This window comes from Netta rufina (genome assembly GCF_964035555.1).
Source record: "Netta rufina genome assembly, chromosome: 3".
Lineage (NCBI taxonomy): Eukaryota > Metazoa > Chordata > Aves > Anseriformes > Anatidae > Netta > Netta rufina.
This window is the reverse complement of record NC_140125.1, coordinates 120,782,658-120,800,590: the sequence shown is the minus strand read 5'-3', so window position 1 is coordinate 120,800,590 and position 17,933 is coordinate 120,782,658.

The window sequence follows — 17,933 nt, the reverse complement described above, 5'->3', positions numbered from 1 at the left end:
TGTGCGGAAGAAGCACCACCATACAATGAGTTGCCAGAAGACAGCAGTATGTGTTGTTCACTGACGGATCCTGCCATGTGGTAGGAAATGGAAAGCTGCTGTGTGGAGTCCCACACGACAAGTTGTGGAGGCCATGGAAGACGAAGGTGAGTCGAGTCAGGATGCAGAAGTGAAAGCTATACAACTGGTCCTAGAAATTGCTGAAAGAGAAAAATGGCTGGTACTGTATCTCTACACTGATGCATGGATGCAAATGCTCTGTAGGGGTGGCTGCTACAATGGAAACAGAACAACTGGCAGCGCAGAGGTAAACCTATCTGGGCTGCTACCCTGTGGCAAGATATTGCTGCCCGGGTAGAAAACCTGGAAGTTAAAGTATGTCATGTAGATGCCCACATGCCCAAGAGTTGCGCTACTGAAGAACATCAGAACAACGAAGAAGTGGATCGAGTTTCCAAAATTGAAGTGGCTCAGGTGGACCTAGACTGGGAACGTAAGGGTGAGCTGTTTGTAGCTTGATGGGCCCATGAAACATCAGGACATCTGGGGAGGGATGCCATTTACAGATGGGCTCGTGATTGAGGGGTGGACTTGACCATTGAGGCCATCACACAGGTTACCCAGGAGTGTGAGACCTGTGCTGCAATCAAGAAAGCCATGAAGGTAAAATCTCCCTGGAACAGGGGGAGATGGCTAGGGTTTCAATATGGTGAGGCCTGGCAAATTGACTATATCAGACCACTCCCAAAAATCTCGCCAAGGCAAACGGTACATACTCACCATGGTAGAAGCAACTACTGGGTGGCTGGAAACACCCTGTAAACCATGCCACGGCCCGAAACACTATCTTGGGCCTGGAAAGACAAGTATTGTGGCGTCATGGTACACCAGAGAGAATTGAGTCTGAAAATGGGAGTCATTTCCAAAACAATCTTGTTACCTCCTGGGCAAAGAGGCATGGTATTGAGTGGGTGTACCACACCCCTTATCACCCACAAGCCTCTGGGAAGGTTGAGAAGTACAATGGACTGTTAAAGACTATGTTACGAGGATTAGGTGCTGGGACGTGGAAACAATGGGACACAAATCTACCAGAAGCCACTTGGCTAGTTAACAATAGGGGGTCTGACAGCCATGCTGGTCCTGCCGAAACAAAACCCCTACACACTGTGAAAGGAGCTAAAGTTCCTGTAGTGCATATAGGAAGGTGGATGGGGAAGGCAGTGTGGGTTGCTCCTGCCTCGGGAAAAGGCAAACCCACTCATGGGATTGTCTTCCCCCAAGGACCAGGGTATACCTGGTGGGTCATGCAAAAGAATGGGGATATCAAGTGTGTGCCTCAAGGAGATTTGACATTGAGAGAAAACTAATCTGTAATCTAAGTTATATGTTGTAGGAAGATGCTGTAGGATCAACGACAGGTCAACTTTGCAAGGAGCAGGGCAGTGCAACAAGGACTTGAGCTAAGCTGGTGCTGGTGTCCAGACATCCGACTCCGCCTGCCTTGAGTGGCCACTTTGGCAGATGAAGACCTAATCGTCAACAGTTCTTATGAACATTTTCCAAGAAAGACCTATGGAATGAAAAGATACACCTGTCTATTAATCCTGTCCTGTTAAATCCTTGTCCTGTTAAAGGACAAGGAATAATGATGAGAATGCTTGTATGCTAAAGTATGGGGATCTGAGTGTGACACAAATGTTATGGAATAAGGGGTGGAGGTTGTATTGGGTCTGGCTGGAATGTTAATTTTCCCGGCAGCAGCCCATACAGTGCCGTACTTTGTACTTGTAGCTGGAACAGCAGTGTTATCACACCAGTGTTGTGTCTACTGCTGAGCAGCAGTGGCACAGCATTGGGCCTTTCGCTAACCCTCCTAGGGGGTGGGCAAAAAGTGAGGAGAGAAACATCACTAGGGCAGCTGACCTAAACCAATCAAAGGGATATTCCATACCATGTGATGTCACACTCAGCAATAAAAGGTGGAAACAGGAAGAAGAGGGGAGGGGTGGGCTCTCGTTGAGAAGACGTCGGTCCTCCTCTCGAACACCGGCTGCGTGCGTTGAGGCCTTGCTTCAAGGACGTGGTCAATCATCGCTCATTTGTGGGAAGTAGAGAGTAATTTCTTTCCTCTGCACTTCCATATAGCCTTCATTTATTTTGTTTGTTTGCTTTCCTCCCTTCTTTTTATTTTTCCTTTTCCCCTCCCTTTTCCCCTTTCCCTTTCCCTTTTTATTTCCCCTTAGTTAAATTGTTTAGTTCATGGTAGCCTTTATTTAATTATTATAATTATTTCCCTTTAATTAAATTATCCTTATCTCAACCCGTGAGTTGTTCTTTGCTTTACTTCTCTCCCTCCTCATCTAAAGGAGGGGGAGTGAGAGAGCGGTTGTGGGGTTTAGCTGCCCAGCACGGTAAAACCACCACACCTCCTCTTTCGAGGCTGAACAGGCCAAGTGCCCTCAGCCGCTCCTCATACGTCTTCCCCTCTAGGCCCTTGAACATCTTCGTCGCCCTCCCCTGGACACTCTCCAACAGTTTATTGTCCTTCTTGTACTGTGGTGCCCAGAACTGCACCCAGTACTCGAGGAGAGGCCACACCAGCGCAGAGCAGAGCAGGACAATCACTTCCCTCGACCAACTAGCGATGCCGTGCTTGATGCACCCCAGGGTACGGTTGGCCCTCCTGGCTGCCAGGGCACACTGCTGGCTCATATTCAACTTGCTGTCAACCACAACCCCCAGACCCCTCTCTGTGGGGCTGCTCTCCAGTGTTTCGTCCCGCAGTCTGTACGTATAGCCAGGGTTGCCCCATCCCAGGAGCAGGACCTGGCACTTGCGCTTCTTAAACTTCATGTGGTTGGTGATCGCCCAGCTCTCCAATCTGTCCAGGTCTCTCTGCAAGGCCTTTCCACCCTCAACAAAGTCCACAACTCCTCCAAGCTTGGTGTCATCAGCAAATTTGCTCCAAACACCTTCTACTGCTACATCGAAATCGTTTATAAAAAGATTGAAGAGGACTGACTCCCTAAAGTGGAGCCTTGAAGGACCCCACTAGCGACCATCTGCCAGCCAGAAGTGGCCCCATTTACCACAACCCTTTGAGCCCTGCTCATCAGCCAATTGCTCACCCATCGTATGATTTATTTATTTATTTTTGGCTCTATGCTGGACATTTTGTCCAGTAGGATCCTATGGGAAACTGTGTCAAAAGCTTTGCTAAAGTCCAAGAAGATCACATCAGGTCGTTTACCTTGGTTATGCAGGGGCACAACCCATAAAAAGAGCAAGTTGCTCTGTGTCGGGAGTGGGGGGGGGGCACGAACATCAACCGAGGTTAATGTTACCTCCACAGGGAAACCTGCAAGACATTGATGCCTACCGCACCAACGGGATGCCGACCACGACCTGGCTAAGTATCTATGACACCAATGACTGGGAAAAGCATTGTGCACATCAGTACCCTTGTCATCACCCTGGGGTCGGTATGTTAACAAGCTAACTCATTAATAAATTCTTTGTGTTCCCCTGACAGACCCCCACTGGGACACTAATCACCCCAGAACTTATGGACAATTATGTAACTGGACAGCACCCACAGCTGTTTATCCTTTGTACTACATGGTGGACCCAAATAAACAAGCAACTGATTAGGGCGTTAGTGGACGCTGGGGCGGAGGTCAGTATTATACATGGCAACCCAGGAAAACATAACGGAACTTTAAGCCCAGTGCGGGGTCTAGGGGAGCAACCAGTCATGGGGAAACTCATGAAACTCAAGTTGCAAATGCAAGCAGTCCGGGTAGGAAAAATAGCAGAGGAGGCTCACATTCTAGTTGCTACTGAGGTAGTTATGTGTGGTGGTTTTACTCGAATGGGCAGCCGAGCTCCACCTCAGCCACTCTCACTCCTCCTCCTCAAAGGAAAAAGGGGAGAAAATACGATACAAAGGGCTCAAGGCTTCAGATAAGGATGAGGAGATTGCTCAACAATTACTGTGATGGGCAAAACAGATTCAGAGTAGGGAGATAATATTTTTTTTTTTTTTTTGCCTATTACAGGCAAAAGAAAAGGCTAGAGAAGTGAGAAATAAAGGAAAGACACCAAAAACGCCTTCTCCCCATCCAACCTCCTCCACCTCCTTCCCCCATGACATGCAGGTGTTATAAATTGCTCAGTCCCAAAATAGGATTATAATCAAAGTTTACAATTTACTAAAAGAATAGAGGTAAGCAAACAGCGCTGGGTGCGTCAGGAGACTCTGCCCTACCTAGACGCACACCAGTTACATCAAGTAGCTGATTTTTATGCTCCTAGGCTGATACATATTCATTACTACTTCTAAAAAAAACAGGTTATTATAATTAGCTTCCGGGATCCAAACCCTCCTACTGGAGCATGCGTATCAGTCTCCGGTGGTCCCCCTGGGTGTCTCTGGGGGTCTTTCATGCTGAAGACTCGTAGTCTTCCTCTCCAAGTTTTTTTCTTGTCCTTCCCCTTTGTATTCCTTGGCAGCATGTCAAAAGCTTACACAGCGTTCCCTGCAAGTTTTGTCTTCTAGCCGTCCTTCAGCTTCTTACTTCTCCTTAATCTCCTGGCCACCTGGCCAGATATCAGGGGCTTGCATAGCGTCCCATTCAGAAGCCATAACAGTCACTAGTTGTTAGCGGTTGTTCTGAAACCCCCAGACATCAGAGACTTCAAAGAAAGGACATACAAATACAAATAGCTCTCTATTGACACTTCACATGTTGTTAAAACATTCCTCACAGGCCATTCACAGGGACACTCCAGTCACATCTATAGCAGTGCTAAATCAACCACAAAGAAGGCAAAAAGGCTGTAACTGTTAGGAATAAGAGTTCGGAATAACAAAAGCAAATAGGCTCATGGATTTGAGGGATATTTCTGAAGATTTGATAAATTGACTATAATGAGGGGGAGACTGGGACACTGGGAGGAAAGGGAAGAAACCACATCTGTGGAAGAATTAAATTGCCAGTGCAGGACCCAGAGACAGACAGAACTGCTCTCTATTGACACGAATTGTTAAAATATTCTTTTGCAAGGTACAAGAACTATATACATTAACCATTCTGTTTTTCTTAGACTTGCAGTTATACAAGGGTATATAAGACAGAAGGTCACATTCATCATACCACACGGCCCCAGCACTGTTCCATACTGACACGAATCAGATGAACAGATCTCACACAGGGGAATGGGGGAATGGGAGTTGTGGTCGGTCTATGGCACTTCTTCTCCGCCGCTCCTTCTTGGTCACTCTTTGTCCCTGCTCCACGTGGGGTCCCTCCCACAGGATGCCGTCCTTCCTGAACTGATCCTGTGTGGGCTTCTCACAGGCAGCAGCTCTTCCAGAACTGCTCCAGATATGGGTCCGTACCATGGGGTCCATCCCTCAGGAGAAAACTGCTCCAACCTGGCTCCCCCACGGGCAGCAGCTCCTGTCGGGTCACCTGCTCCTGCCTGGGCTCCTCTCCACGGGCTACGGGTCCGGCCTGGAATCTGCTCCAGTGGAGATCCTCCACAGGTTGCAGTCTCGTTCTGTGGAGGTCCACCTGCTCCTGCGTGGTCTCCTCCACAGACTGCAGCGTGGAACCCTGCTGCACCGTGGTACTCCATGGGCTGCAGGGGGACAGCCTGCTTCACCATGGTCCTCACCACAGACCACAGGGGCACTTCAGCTCTGACACCTGGAACACTTCCTCCCCCTCCATCTTCACTGACCTTAGTGTCTGTAAGGGTGTTTATCACTTCTGTTTCTCTCCCAGCTGCTGTCTTTCACCCCTGATCCCCCCCGGCTGTTTTTCAGGTTGGCCTGGGTCATTGCATTCCCTCAACAGAACATATGGTAACCATTTGCCGAGGCAATCGGCTCCGGGGCAGACGCGTTCTGCAGCAGAGCGGGGGATCGGGCCAGGCAGGGCTAATTTTTTCCAGCATCGAGCCTACTTGAGGGAGCCGCCAGGACCCGGCAGCCCTCGTGAGGGAGGCTGACGAGGCGAAGGCGGAGCCAACAGCGCCACCTCCCCAGCCATTCAAAAGCAGCCCCTAGGGAGCGCGAGCGACCAAGAGCGCGGCGAACAGGGCGGGCAAACAGGGCGTGGCGCGTCAGAAGGGAGTGGCGCGGCAGTTTGCGCGGCAGTTCGCGCAGGCAGGGCGCGCAGGAAGGGCAGAGCGCTCCCCCTACACACAAACAACACCTCGTTAACAACAGCCGTAACTAGGCGATAATGGTCGCCACCAGGCACGGCGCGCTCTCCAGAAAGTCGGTACACATGCAGACCGACTACCCGTTAAAAAATGCCGCAGTTCAGGTCACCGGATGCAGGGAGTGTCTGAGCCTGTTGCTGCCATCGGCGGGAGGCAGAGAAACTGCGTGTGTGAGGTGCGAGCAGGTGGATGACCTGGTCCGCATGGTGGCGGAGCTCAAGGAGGAGGTGGAGAGGTTGAGGGCCATCAGGGAGTGTGAGAGGGAGATAGACTTCTGGAGTAACTCCCTGCAGGGCCTCAAGGGGAGGTGCCGAGGTGAGACTCCTCAAATGGGGGCGGACCCCCCGCCCTGTCCCTGTCGGGCAGAGGGAGGGGATCTGGGAGCTGAGGAGGAATGGAAACAGGTCCCTGCTCGACATCGCAGGCGATGCCCTCCCCTTCCGGCCCCACCTTCCCAGGTGCCCTTACACAACAGGTTTGAGGCCCTAGAGATTGAGAGGCCGGTGTGTGAGGAAGAGGTAGCAAATGTTCCCAGGAGGATGCCTAGGGCGAGGAGGTCGACTCCGCGCCTCAGGACTGCCTCCACCAAGAAAGACAGGAGGGTTATTGTTGTTGGTGACTCGATTCTTAGGGGAACAGAGGGCCCTATTTGTCGGCCTGACCCTACCCGTAGGGAAGTCTGCTGCCTCCCTGGGGCCAGGGTCAGGGACGTTGCCAGGAAGCTTCCTAACCTGGTACGCCCCTCTGACTATTACCCCCTTTTGATAGTCCAGGCGGGCAGTGATAACATCGAAGAGAGAAGCCTCAAGGCTATCAAAAGGGACTTTAGGGGACTGGGTCGGTTAGTGGATGGAGCAGGAGTGCAGGTGGTGTTTTCGTCCATCCCTATGGTGGCAGGGAGGGGTTCAGAGAGGACACGGAAAGCCCACCTGTTAAACACGTGGCTCCGGGGCTGGTGCCAACGCAGAAATCTTGGGTTTTTTGATCATGGGGCACTTTACTCAGCACCTGGCCTGATGGCTGCAGACGGGTCCCTATCTTTTAGGGGAAAAAGGATCCTGGGCCAGGAACTGGCAGGGCTCATTGAGAGGGCTTTAAACTAGGTAGGAAGGGGGATGGGGCTGAGGCTAGGATTGTTAGGGCTGTGCCAGGGGGAACAATGGCAAGGCCGGAGGATAAGGCAATGGCCCAGCTGAAGTGCATCTACACCAATGCACGCAGCATGGGTAACAAACAGGAGGAGCTGGAAGCCATCGTGCGGCAGGCAGGCTACGACTTGGTTGCCATCACGGAGACGTGGTGGGACCAGTCTCATGACTGGAGTGCTGCAATGCCTGGCTATAAGCTCTATAGAAGGGACAGGCAGCATAGAAGGGGTGGTGGTGTGGCTCTCTATATTAGAGAGTCTTTCGAGGTTGTAGAACTCGAGGTTGGGAATGACAAGGTCGAGTCCCTTTGGGTTAGGATCGGCAGGGACAACAAGGCTATTGTCCTGGTCGGGGTCTGCTATAGACCGCCGAACCAGGATGAGGAGACGGATGAGGAATTCTACAGGCAGCTGACAGAAGTTGCGAAATCATCAGCTCTTGTACTCGTGGGGGACTTCAACTTCCCTGACATATCCTGGAAGCACAACACAGCCCTGAGAAAGCAGTCTAGGAGGTTTCTGGAGAGCGTGGAAGATAGCTTCCTGACGCAGCTGGTTAGTGAACCTACCAGGGGTGGTGCCCCGCTAGACCTTCTCTTCACAAACAGAGAAGGACTGGTGGAGGGCGTGATCGTCGGGAGCTGTCTTGGGCAGAGTGACCACGCAATGGTGGAGTTCACTATTCTTGGCGAGGCCAGGAAGGGGACCAGTAAAACCGCTGTATTGGACTTTCGGAGGGCTGACTTTGAGCTGCTCAGGACACTGGTTGGTGGAGTCCCTTGGGAGGTGGTTCTGAAGGGCAGAGGGGTCCAGGAAGGCTGGGCACTCTTCAAGAGGGAAATCTTAATGGCGCAGGAACGGTCTGTCCCCACGTGCCCAAAGACGAGCTGGCGGGGAAAAGACCGGCCTGGCTCAACAGAGAATTGTGGCTTGATCTTAGGAGGAAAAAGAGGGTTTATAAGCTTTGGAAAAGTGGGCAGGCCACTAAGGAGGACTTTAAAGAAGTAGCGAGGCTGTGCAGGGACAAAATTAGGAAGGCCAAAGCTCATCTGGAGCTCAATCTGGCTACTGCCGTTAAAGATAACAAAAAACGTTTCTATAAATACATCAACACAAAAAGGAGGACTAAGGAGAATCTCCAGCCTTTACTGGATGCGGGGGGAAACTTAGTTACAAGAGATGAGGAAAAGGCGGAGGTGCTCAATGCCTTCTTTGCCTCAGTCTTTAGCGGCACTACCGGATGTTCTCTGGATACTCAGTACCCTGAGCTGGTGGAAGGGGATGGGGAACAGGATGTGGCCCTCATTATCCATGAAGAACTGGTTGGTGACCTACTACGGCACTTAGATGTGCACAAGTCGATGGGGCCGGATGGGATCCACCCAAGGGTACTGAGGGAACTGGCAGAGGAGCTGGCCAAGCCACTGTCCATCATTTATCAACAGTCCTGGCTATCGGGGGAGGTCCCAATAGACTGGCGGCTAGCAAACGTGACGCCCATCTACAAGAAGGGCCGGAGGGCAGACCCGGGAAACTACAGGCCTGTCAGTTTGACCTCAGTGCCAGGGAAGCTCATGGAGCAGATCCTCCTGAGAGTCATCACGCAACACTTGCAGGGGAAGCAGGCGATCAGGCACAGTCAGCATGGGTTTATGAAAGGCAGGTCATGCCTGACGAACCTGATCTCCTTCTATGATAGAGTGACGCGCTGTGTGGATGAGGGAAAGGCTGTGGATGTGGTCTACCTTGACTTCAGCAAGGCTTTTGACACCGTCTCCCACAGCATTCTCCTCAAGAAACTGGCTGCTCTTGGCTTGGACTGGCGCACGCTTCGTTGGGTTAGAAACTGGCTGGATAGTCGGGCCCAAAGAGTCGTGGTGAATGGAGCCAAGTCCAGTTGGAGGCCAGTCACTAGTGGCGTCCCCCAGGGCTCAGTGCTGGGTCCGGTCCTCTTTAATATCTTCATCGATGATCTGGATGAGGGCATCGAGTGCACCCTCAGTAAGTTCGCAGATGACACCAAGTTAGGTGCGTGTGTCGATCTGCTTGAGGGTAGGAAAGCTCTGCAGGAGGATCTGGATAGGCTGCACTGATGGGCTGAGGTCAACTGCATGAAGTTCAACAAGGCCAAGTGCCGGGTCCTGCACCTGGGGCGCAATAACCCCAAGCAGAGCTACAGGCTGGGAGAGGAATGGTTGGAAAGCTGCCAGGCAGAGAAGGACATGGGAGTGATGGTTGATAGTCAGCTGAATATGAGCCAGCAGTGTGCTCAGGTGGCCAAGAAGGCCAACGGCATCCTGGCTTGTATCAGGAACAGCGTGACCAGCAGGGCTAGGGAGGTGATCGTCCCCCTGTACTCAGCTCTGGTGAGGCCGCACCTCGAGTACTGTGTTCAGTTTTGGGCCCCTCGCTACAAGAAGGACATGGAGGTGCTTGAGCGGGTGCAGAGAAGGGCGACGAAGCTGGTGAGGGGCCTGGAGAACAAGTCCTACGAGGAGCGGCTGAGGGAGCTGGGCTTGTTCAGCCTGGAGAAGAGGAGGCTCAGGGGCGACCTTATCGCTCTTTTTAGGTACCTCAAGGGAGGCTGTAGCGAGGTGGGGGTTGGCCTGTTCTCCCACGTGCCTGGTGACAGGACGAGGGGGAATGGGCTTAAGTTGAGCCAGGGGAGTTTTAGGTTAGATGTTAGGAAGAACTTCTTCACTGAAAGGGTTGTGAGGCACTGGAACAGGCTGCCCAGGGAAGTGGTGTAGTCACCATCCCTGGAAGTCTTCAAAAGACGTTTAGATGTAGAGCTTAGGGATATGGTTTAGTGGAGGGCTGTTAGTGTTAGGTTGGAGGTTGGACTCGATGACCTTGAGGTCTCTTCCAACCTAGAAAATTCTGTGATTCTGTGATATGGTAACCCGGACTAATGCCCCAAGCCAAGATACTACGTGCCTGCGTCTTGCTACACCTCAGAACCTTTTTTCACCTGTCTGGTTGGAGCCCCATAGGGAAAGCAATGGGTAGCCACTTTTGTGGCCAATACGTGTCCTGAGCGTCAATCTGCGAGACCTGGAGTGACTCCTGGAATGGTTGGTTATCCAGAGCTGGGGAGACACCAAGCCTCCTGTCCCAAGGATTGAGCTTCCTGGGCTCGTCGGTCACCTATTGCACATTTTTCATCTATGCACACAGACTCACAGAATTTCTAGGTTGGAAGAGACCTCAAGATCATCGAGTCCAACCTCTGACCTAACACTAACAGTCCCCACTAAACCATATCCCTAAGCTCTACATCTAAGCGTCTTTTGAAGACTTCCAGGGATGGTGACTCCACCACTTCCCTGGGCAGCCTGTTCCAATGCCTCACAACCCTTTCGGTAAAGAAGTTCTTCCTAAGATCCAACCTAAAACTCCCCTGGCGCAACTTAAGCCCATTCCCCCTCGTCCTATCACCAGGCACATGGGAGAACAGACCAACGCCCACCTCACTACAGCCTCCTTTGAGGTATCTGTAGAGAGCAATAAGGTCACCCCTGAGCCTCCTCTTCTCCAGGCTGAACAAGCCCAGCTCCCTCAGCCACTCCTCGTAGGACTTGTTCTCCAGGCCCCTCACCAGCTTCGTCGCCCTTCTCTGCACCCGCTCAAGCACCTCCATGTCCTTCTTGTAGCGAGGGGCCCAAAACTGAACACAGTACTCGAGGTGCGGCCTCACCAGAGCCCAGTACAGGGGGATGATCACCTCCCTAGCCCTGCTGGTCACACTGTTTCTTATGCAAGCCAGGATGCTGTTAGCCTTCTTGGCCACCTGAGCACACTGCTGGCTCATATTCAGCTGACTATCAACCATCACTCCCATGTCCTTCTCTGCCTGGCAGCTCTCCAACCACTCATCTCCCAGCCTGTAGCTCTGCTTGGGGTTATTGCGCCCCAGGTGCAGGACCCGGCACTTGGCCTTGTTGAACTTCATGCAGTTGACCTCAGCCCATCGGTGCAGCCTATCCAGATCCTCCTGCAGAGCCTTCCTACCCTCAAGCAGATCGACACACACACCTAGCTTGGTGTCATCTGCAATATGCATGGAAAATGACTTAGTTTCATGGTGGATGAATTGTATGAAACCTGGCGTGGCTAGTGCTTGGGTGTCAACCACCCTGAATCACCTAAGGTGCTGGCTAAGGAAATTTAGCAATGCCACTAGGGCTGCGCTATCTGGCTTGCTGCTTGACCTAAATTTAATAAGGCATGCTATGCTACAAAATAGAACTGCGATTGATTTTTGTTACTTGCCCATGGTCACAGTTGCGAGGACTCTGGGGGTATGTGTTGTACGATCATTCCCAGTTGGTACCAGTGAAGGAATGAGAAGAATTAAGCAAACAACTGAAGATGAATGATAGCAGGAACCCATTTGGAGACTGTATGGGGCAGAGGCTTGTGTGTGCGGGGAGGTGGCATGGCTACAAAACTACTGTGTAATTCTCCTATGAATTGCATTCTGTGTTCCATGTCTATTGCCCTGGCTGATATCAGTAATAGACTCCCTGTTTCAACAGCGTGTAGTACGGATTGTGGAATATCGATCTCTTCCAACAGTGGACCATGCGGTGGCATGTGTAAGTTGTTTGGTCTGTTGCGGAACAGCTTGTCCTGGCGTTGGGGGTGGTCTTGGTTACAAAAATGGTCACTCTACACTTTGTTAGTTCTCACTGCATCTGCCTGTACTGCATGTTGTAGCCCATGCTTGCTATCCTTTTTACGCAGTTTCATGGCATCTCTATTTTGACACCATGCTGTATCGAAACCATGTACCATGTGTAGGTGAGTACCAGCGTGTTCCACCCTCAGACCATGCGGTGGCATGTGTTAGGACTAAAAACTGTTAGGTTGGTCTGATTTGAAACAGGCATTGTTGGTATGTTAACAAGCTAACTCATAAATTCTTTGTTGTTCTATCGCTCAAGTGTGTGTGTGAGTGTATTTGACATCCCCAAACAGCTCACTTGTTTTATATACATATGTATATAAATGAAGCTGGAATTGGCTCAATACCGTGAAGTAGCTGCCTTCGCTCAGTTTGGGTCTGATCTGGATGCTGCCACACAGCAGTTGCTGAATCGTGGTGTGCGTCTGACAGAGCTCCTCAAACAAGGACAGTACGTTCCCATGGCTATTGAGGAACAGGTTGCAGTTATCTATGCTGGTGTAAGAGGTCACTTGGACAAGCTGGAGCCCAGCAAAATCACTAAATTTGAGAGTGCTTTCCTAGCTCACGTACTGAGTCAGCACCAGACCCTCCTCTCCACGATCAGGACCGAAGGGAAGATCTCTGACCAGACAGAAGTGAAGTTGAAGGAAATAGTCACAAATTTCCTGGCTACTTTTGAGGCATAAACCCTTAACCATTCAAACAGATAAGGTGTTTTTTGTGCTCACGTGCTCCAGCTCCATTGAAGGCTTAAAAGTATTTAAATAATAATTAAAAAAAAAAAAAAAAAAAAAAAAAAACTCTGCAGGAGGATCTGGATAGGCTGCACCGATGGGCTGAGGTCAACTGCATGAAGTTCAACAAGGCCAAGTGCCGGGTCCTGCACCTGGGGCGCAATAACCCCAAGCAGAGCTACAGGCTGGGAGAGGAATGGTTGGAAAGCTGCCAGGCAGAGAAGGACCTGGGAGTGATGGTGGATAGTCGGCTGAATATGAGCCAGCAGTGTGCTCAGGTGGCCAAGAAGGCCAACGGCATCCTGGCTTGTATCAGGAACAGCGTGACCAGCAGGGCTAGGGAGGTGATCGTCCCCCTGTACTGGGCTCTGGTGAGGCTGCACCTCAAGTACTGTGTTCAGTTTTGGGCCCCTCGCTACAAGAAGGACATGGAGGTGCTTGAGCGGGTGCAGAGAAGGGCGACGAAGCTGGTGAGGGGCCTGGAGAACAAGTCCTACGAGGAGCGGCTGAGGGAGCTGGGCTTGTTCAGCCTGGAGAAGAGGAGGCTCAGGGGCGACCTTATCGCTCTTTTTAGGTACCTCAAAGGAGGCTGTAGCGAGGTGGGGGTTGGCCTGTTCTCCCATGTGCCTGGTGACAGGACGAGGGGGAATGGGCTTAAGTTGCGCCAGGGGAGTTTTAGGTTAGATGTTAGGAAGAACTTCTTCACTGAAAGGGTTGTGAGGCACTGGAACAGGCTGCCCAGGGAAGTGGTGGAGTCACCATCCCTGGAAGTCTTCAAAAGACGTTTAGATGTAGAGCTTAGGGATATGGTTTAGTGGGGACTGTTAGCGTTAGGTTGGAGGTTGGACTCGATGACCTTGAGGTCTCTTCCAACCTAGAAAATTCTGTGATTCTGTGATTCTGTGTATATAGCTGTTGTCTGATCATTGCTGGGCTGAACCAATCAGCTTCTGCCCCGAAATCTAACTAGAAGAGGGTAAGGGAGGAAAATTGTGGGGAACTTAAGATAGCTCCTTTAAAACAACTGTTCAAGAAGGGAGTGGAATAGTGAAACAATGGCAGTAGCCTCTGCCTTTTAAGGAAAAATGGGCCTGAATCTTGTATTGCAAACTTTAATTAGGGATGGTCTTTTGGAGCCTTGTATGTCACCTTATAACACTCCAGTTTTACCAGTATGAAAGCCAGACGATTTGTACTGATTGGTGCAAGACCTGAGAAAGGTTGATGAGATAGTATGAAAACGCCACCCTGTAGTTCCTAACCCTTACACCCTGATGGGTCAAATTCCTTATGAGCACGAATGGTTCACTGTTACATATTTCAAGGATGCTTTTTGGGCTTGCCCATTGCATCCTGAAAGTCAGGATATTTTTGTATTTGAGTGGGAAGACCCAGAAACAGGCCGTGAACAACAATATTTTGTTGTTTGTTGGACTGTTTTGCCTCAAGGATTCACTGAATCCCCCAGTTTGTTTGGACGACTATTGGGAAAGATTTTAGAAACATTTCAGATCCCAGAAGGGGTGACATTGTTACAATATGTAGATGATTTGTTGATATCTAGGGGTAGAAAAATCAAAGGTAAAAGAAGCCACAAATGAACTCTTGAGTTTTTTTAAGAGAACATTGGCCAAATATATCTAAGGTTAAATTACAATATGTGGAAAAAGAAGTCAGATATTTGGACCAGTTAGTCTCTGAGGGCAGACGGAGAATAAACCCTGAAAGGATTCAGGGAATTGTGCAACTTCCTCTACCTCGAACAAAGAAAGAATTAAGAAAAGTTTTAGGTTTAAATGGATATAGCAGATTTTGGATAGAGGCATATGCGCAGACAACAAAGAAGTTATATCTCAAATTATTGGAGGAAAACCTCAATGCATTGAATTGGACAGAAGAAGAAAAAGAAATAGAGGAACAGTTAAAACAAGATCTGATTACAGCACCAGTCTTAGCTCTTCCTGCCCTAAAGAAATCATTTCATCCTTTCATAACTGCAAGTGAGGGTGCTGCTTTGGGGGTCTTAACCGAAGAATGGGATGAGAAAAGAAAACCGGTAGCATATCTGTCTACATTATTAGATGCTGTATACCGGGACTGGCGAGTGTATTCAGGCAGTGGCAACAACTGCCTTACTGGTAGAAGACAGCAGGAAAGAATTAACCACTGGGGGGCAATGGAGTGTTGTTACGCCTCACCAAGTGAAGACCATCCTTACTCAGAAAGCAGGAAGGTGGCTGATAGACTCTAAAATACTGAAATATGAAGCTGTCCTGACTGAAAAGGATGATTTAACTGTAACTCCTGAATCTGTTTTGAATCCTGCCTCCTTCTTGTCAGAGGGAAGTGTAGATCCAATGGATGTGGAACATAACTGCTTAAGTCTAAGAAATGAGCAAAGAAAGATCAGATTAAATTTACAAGATGTACCCTTGGATGAAGGGGAAATATTGTTCACAGATGGATCTTCTAGGATGATACAAGGAAGGCTATGCAATGGTTATGCCATTATTAAAGGAATAGATGGGAAAGCTGAGGAAGTGGGAAGACTGCCTATTAATCGGCCAGCTCAAACTTGTGAATTATATGCATTAAATCAAGCATTTAAGTTGTTACAAGGGAAACAGGGAACTATATATACAGATTGTTGATATACATATGGGGTGGTAAATACATTTGGAAATAATTTGGGAAGAAAGGGGTTTAGTAAACAGTAAGGGAAAAGAATTGGTCCATGAAGAATCAATTAGACAGATTCTGGAAAATCTGAAAAAGAGATTGCTATGGTGCATGTGAGAGGACATCAAAGGGAAACTCCCTAATCGAATGGGGAAACAGAATTGCAGATGAAAAGGCTGAAGAATTGTCCTTGCAAATAGGAGTAGAAATGAATCTGTTTCTTGTACCTGAAATAAAGCTAAGCAGGTGTATAACAGTTGCATAACACGCCAATGGGTGAATAAGAAGGCTGTGTGGAAACAGCCTCTGGGTGGATGGGAGCCAGGACTTTGACCTTTTCAGAGCTTCCAGGTAGCTTTTACTGAATAACGTAAAGTAGGCCGATTTAAGTTGCTAGCTTAACTGACCGTTTGTCAGGATGGGTAGAAGCTTTTCCTTCAATATCAGTGAAAGCTAATATTCAGGTGACAAAGGTAATTCCAGAACAAATAATCCCTAGATATGGGATTGTTGAAAATATAAACTCAGATCAAGGGAGTCATTTTCCTCCATATATTTTACAAGGATTAATGAGAACTTCAGGAATAAAATGGTAGTTTCATACCCCATGGCATCCTTCCTCCTCTGGGAAAGTAGAACAAATGAATCGGACATTAAAGAAACACCTGTCAAAACTGGTTTTAGAGACTAAACTTGTATAATTGTAAACTATAATTGTAAATCAACCTTTTATTTTCAGAGGTAACTACTGAATGTGACTTGTGACTGGGAGAAAGGACTGGCTTATACAGGATTGGAGTGCCCGCAAGGTTGTTTTTATTCTTGTAGAAGCATGCATCTTATTCTTGATATTCATAATTATTTGGAAACCTAAGATTTATAAATAATGACAGGCAGAGGCCAACTGTTAGTTTTGATCCTGGTGAGTGTACACCTCAGAGAAGGCCTTGGTCAGTTGACAGCTTGGAAAAGGGATGACCAGAGAAGGGGAGCAACAGAAGGAAGGGATGCTGTCCAAAGAGAGCTGGATAAGTTTGAGAAGTATTCCCCCGTGAACCGAATGAGGTTCAACAAGTCCAAGTGCAGGGTGCTGCACCTGGGACGGGGCAATCCCAGACATGAGTACAGGCTGGGAGAAGAACTCATTGATAGCAGCCCTGCGCAGAAGGATTTGGGGGTTTTGGTGGATGAGAAGCTCGACGTGAGCCGTCAGTGTGTACTTGCAACCCAGAAGGCCAACTGCATCCTGGGCTGCACCAGCAGAGGCGTGGGTGGCTGGTGGAGGGAGGTGATTGTCCCCCTCTATTCTGCCCATGTGAGGCCCCCCTTGGAGTGCTGCGTCCAGGTCCTGGGCCCCCAGCACAAGAAAGATATGGGGCTATTAGAGTGGGTCCAGAGGAGGGCCACAAAGATGATCAGAGGGCTGGAGCACCTCTCCTAGGAAGAAAGGCTGAGAGAGCTGAGGATGTTCAGCCTGGTGAAGCGAATGCTCTGGGGGGACCTCATCGCAGCCTTTCAATACTTCAAGAGTTCTTATAAAAAGGGTGAAGAGGGACTTTTTACTTGTGTAGATAATGATAGGACAATGGGGGATGGTTTTAAACTGAAAGAGGGAAGATTTAGATTGGATGTTAGGAAGAAATTCTTCACGCAGAGGGTGGAGAAGCACTGGCACAGGTTGCCCAGAGAGGCTGTGGATGCCCCATCCCTGGAGGTGTTCAGGGTCAGTCTGGATGAGGCCCTGGCAAACCTGATCTAGTGGGTGGCATCCCTGCCTATGGCAGGGGGGTTGCAACTAGATGGTCTTTAAGCTCCCTTCCAACCCACGCCATTCTATGATTCCATGATTCTAAGAGGCATTCTACAAGTAGCTGGCAGAAGTCATGCAATCGTCAGTGCTTGCTCTCGTAGGGGACTTCAACTTGCAGGAGCAGGCTGTCCCCATGGGCCTTAAGAAGAGCTGTTGTGGAGGAAGACTGACATGGCTGAACAGGGAATGTTTGCTGAGTCTTATTTGGGAAAAAGTGTTAGCCTCCTGTGGAAGAAGGAACAGGGAACTCAGGGAGAGTACAAGGAGTTTACTAGCATATGCAGAGAGAAAATCTGAAAGGCTAAAGGCCAGCATGAACTCAATCTGGCAGCTGTGGTGAAAGACAATAAAAAACATTTTCACAACTATATTAACAGTAAGAGCAGGACCAAGGAGAGTCTCCATCTTTTACTGGAACATGACTACGGAGGATAAGGAAAAGGCTGAGATTCTCAATGCCTTCTTTACATTTGTCTTCAGCAGTCAGACCAGTTATCCTCAGGGGCTCAGCCTCAGGGTCTCATGATCCTGACCTGGAAGTCTGGGACGGGGAGCAGAATAACCCCTCCACAGTTCAGTTGGAAACAGTAAGAGAACTACTGCTCCACCTGGACTGTCACAAGTCCATGGGGCCAGATG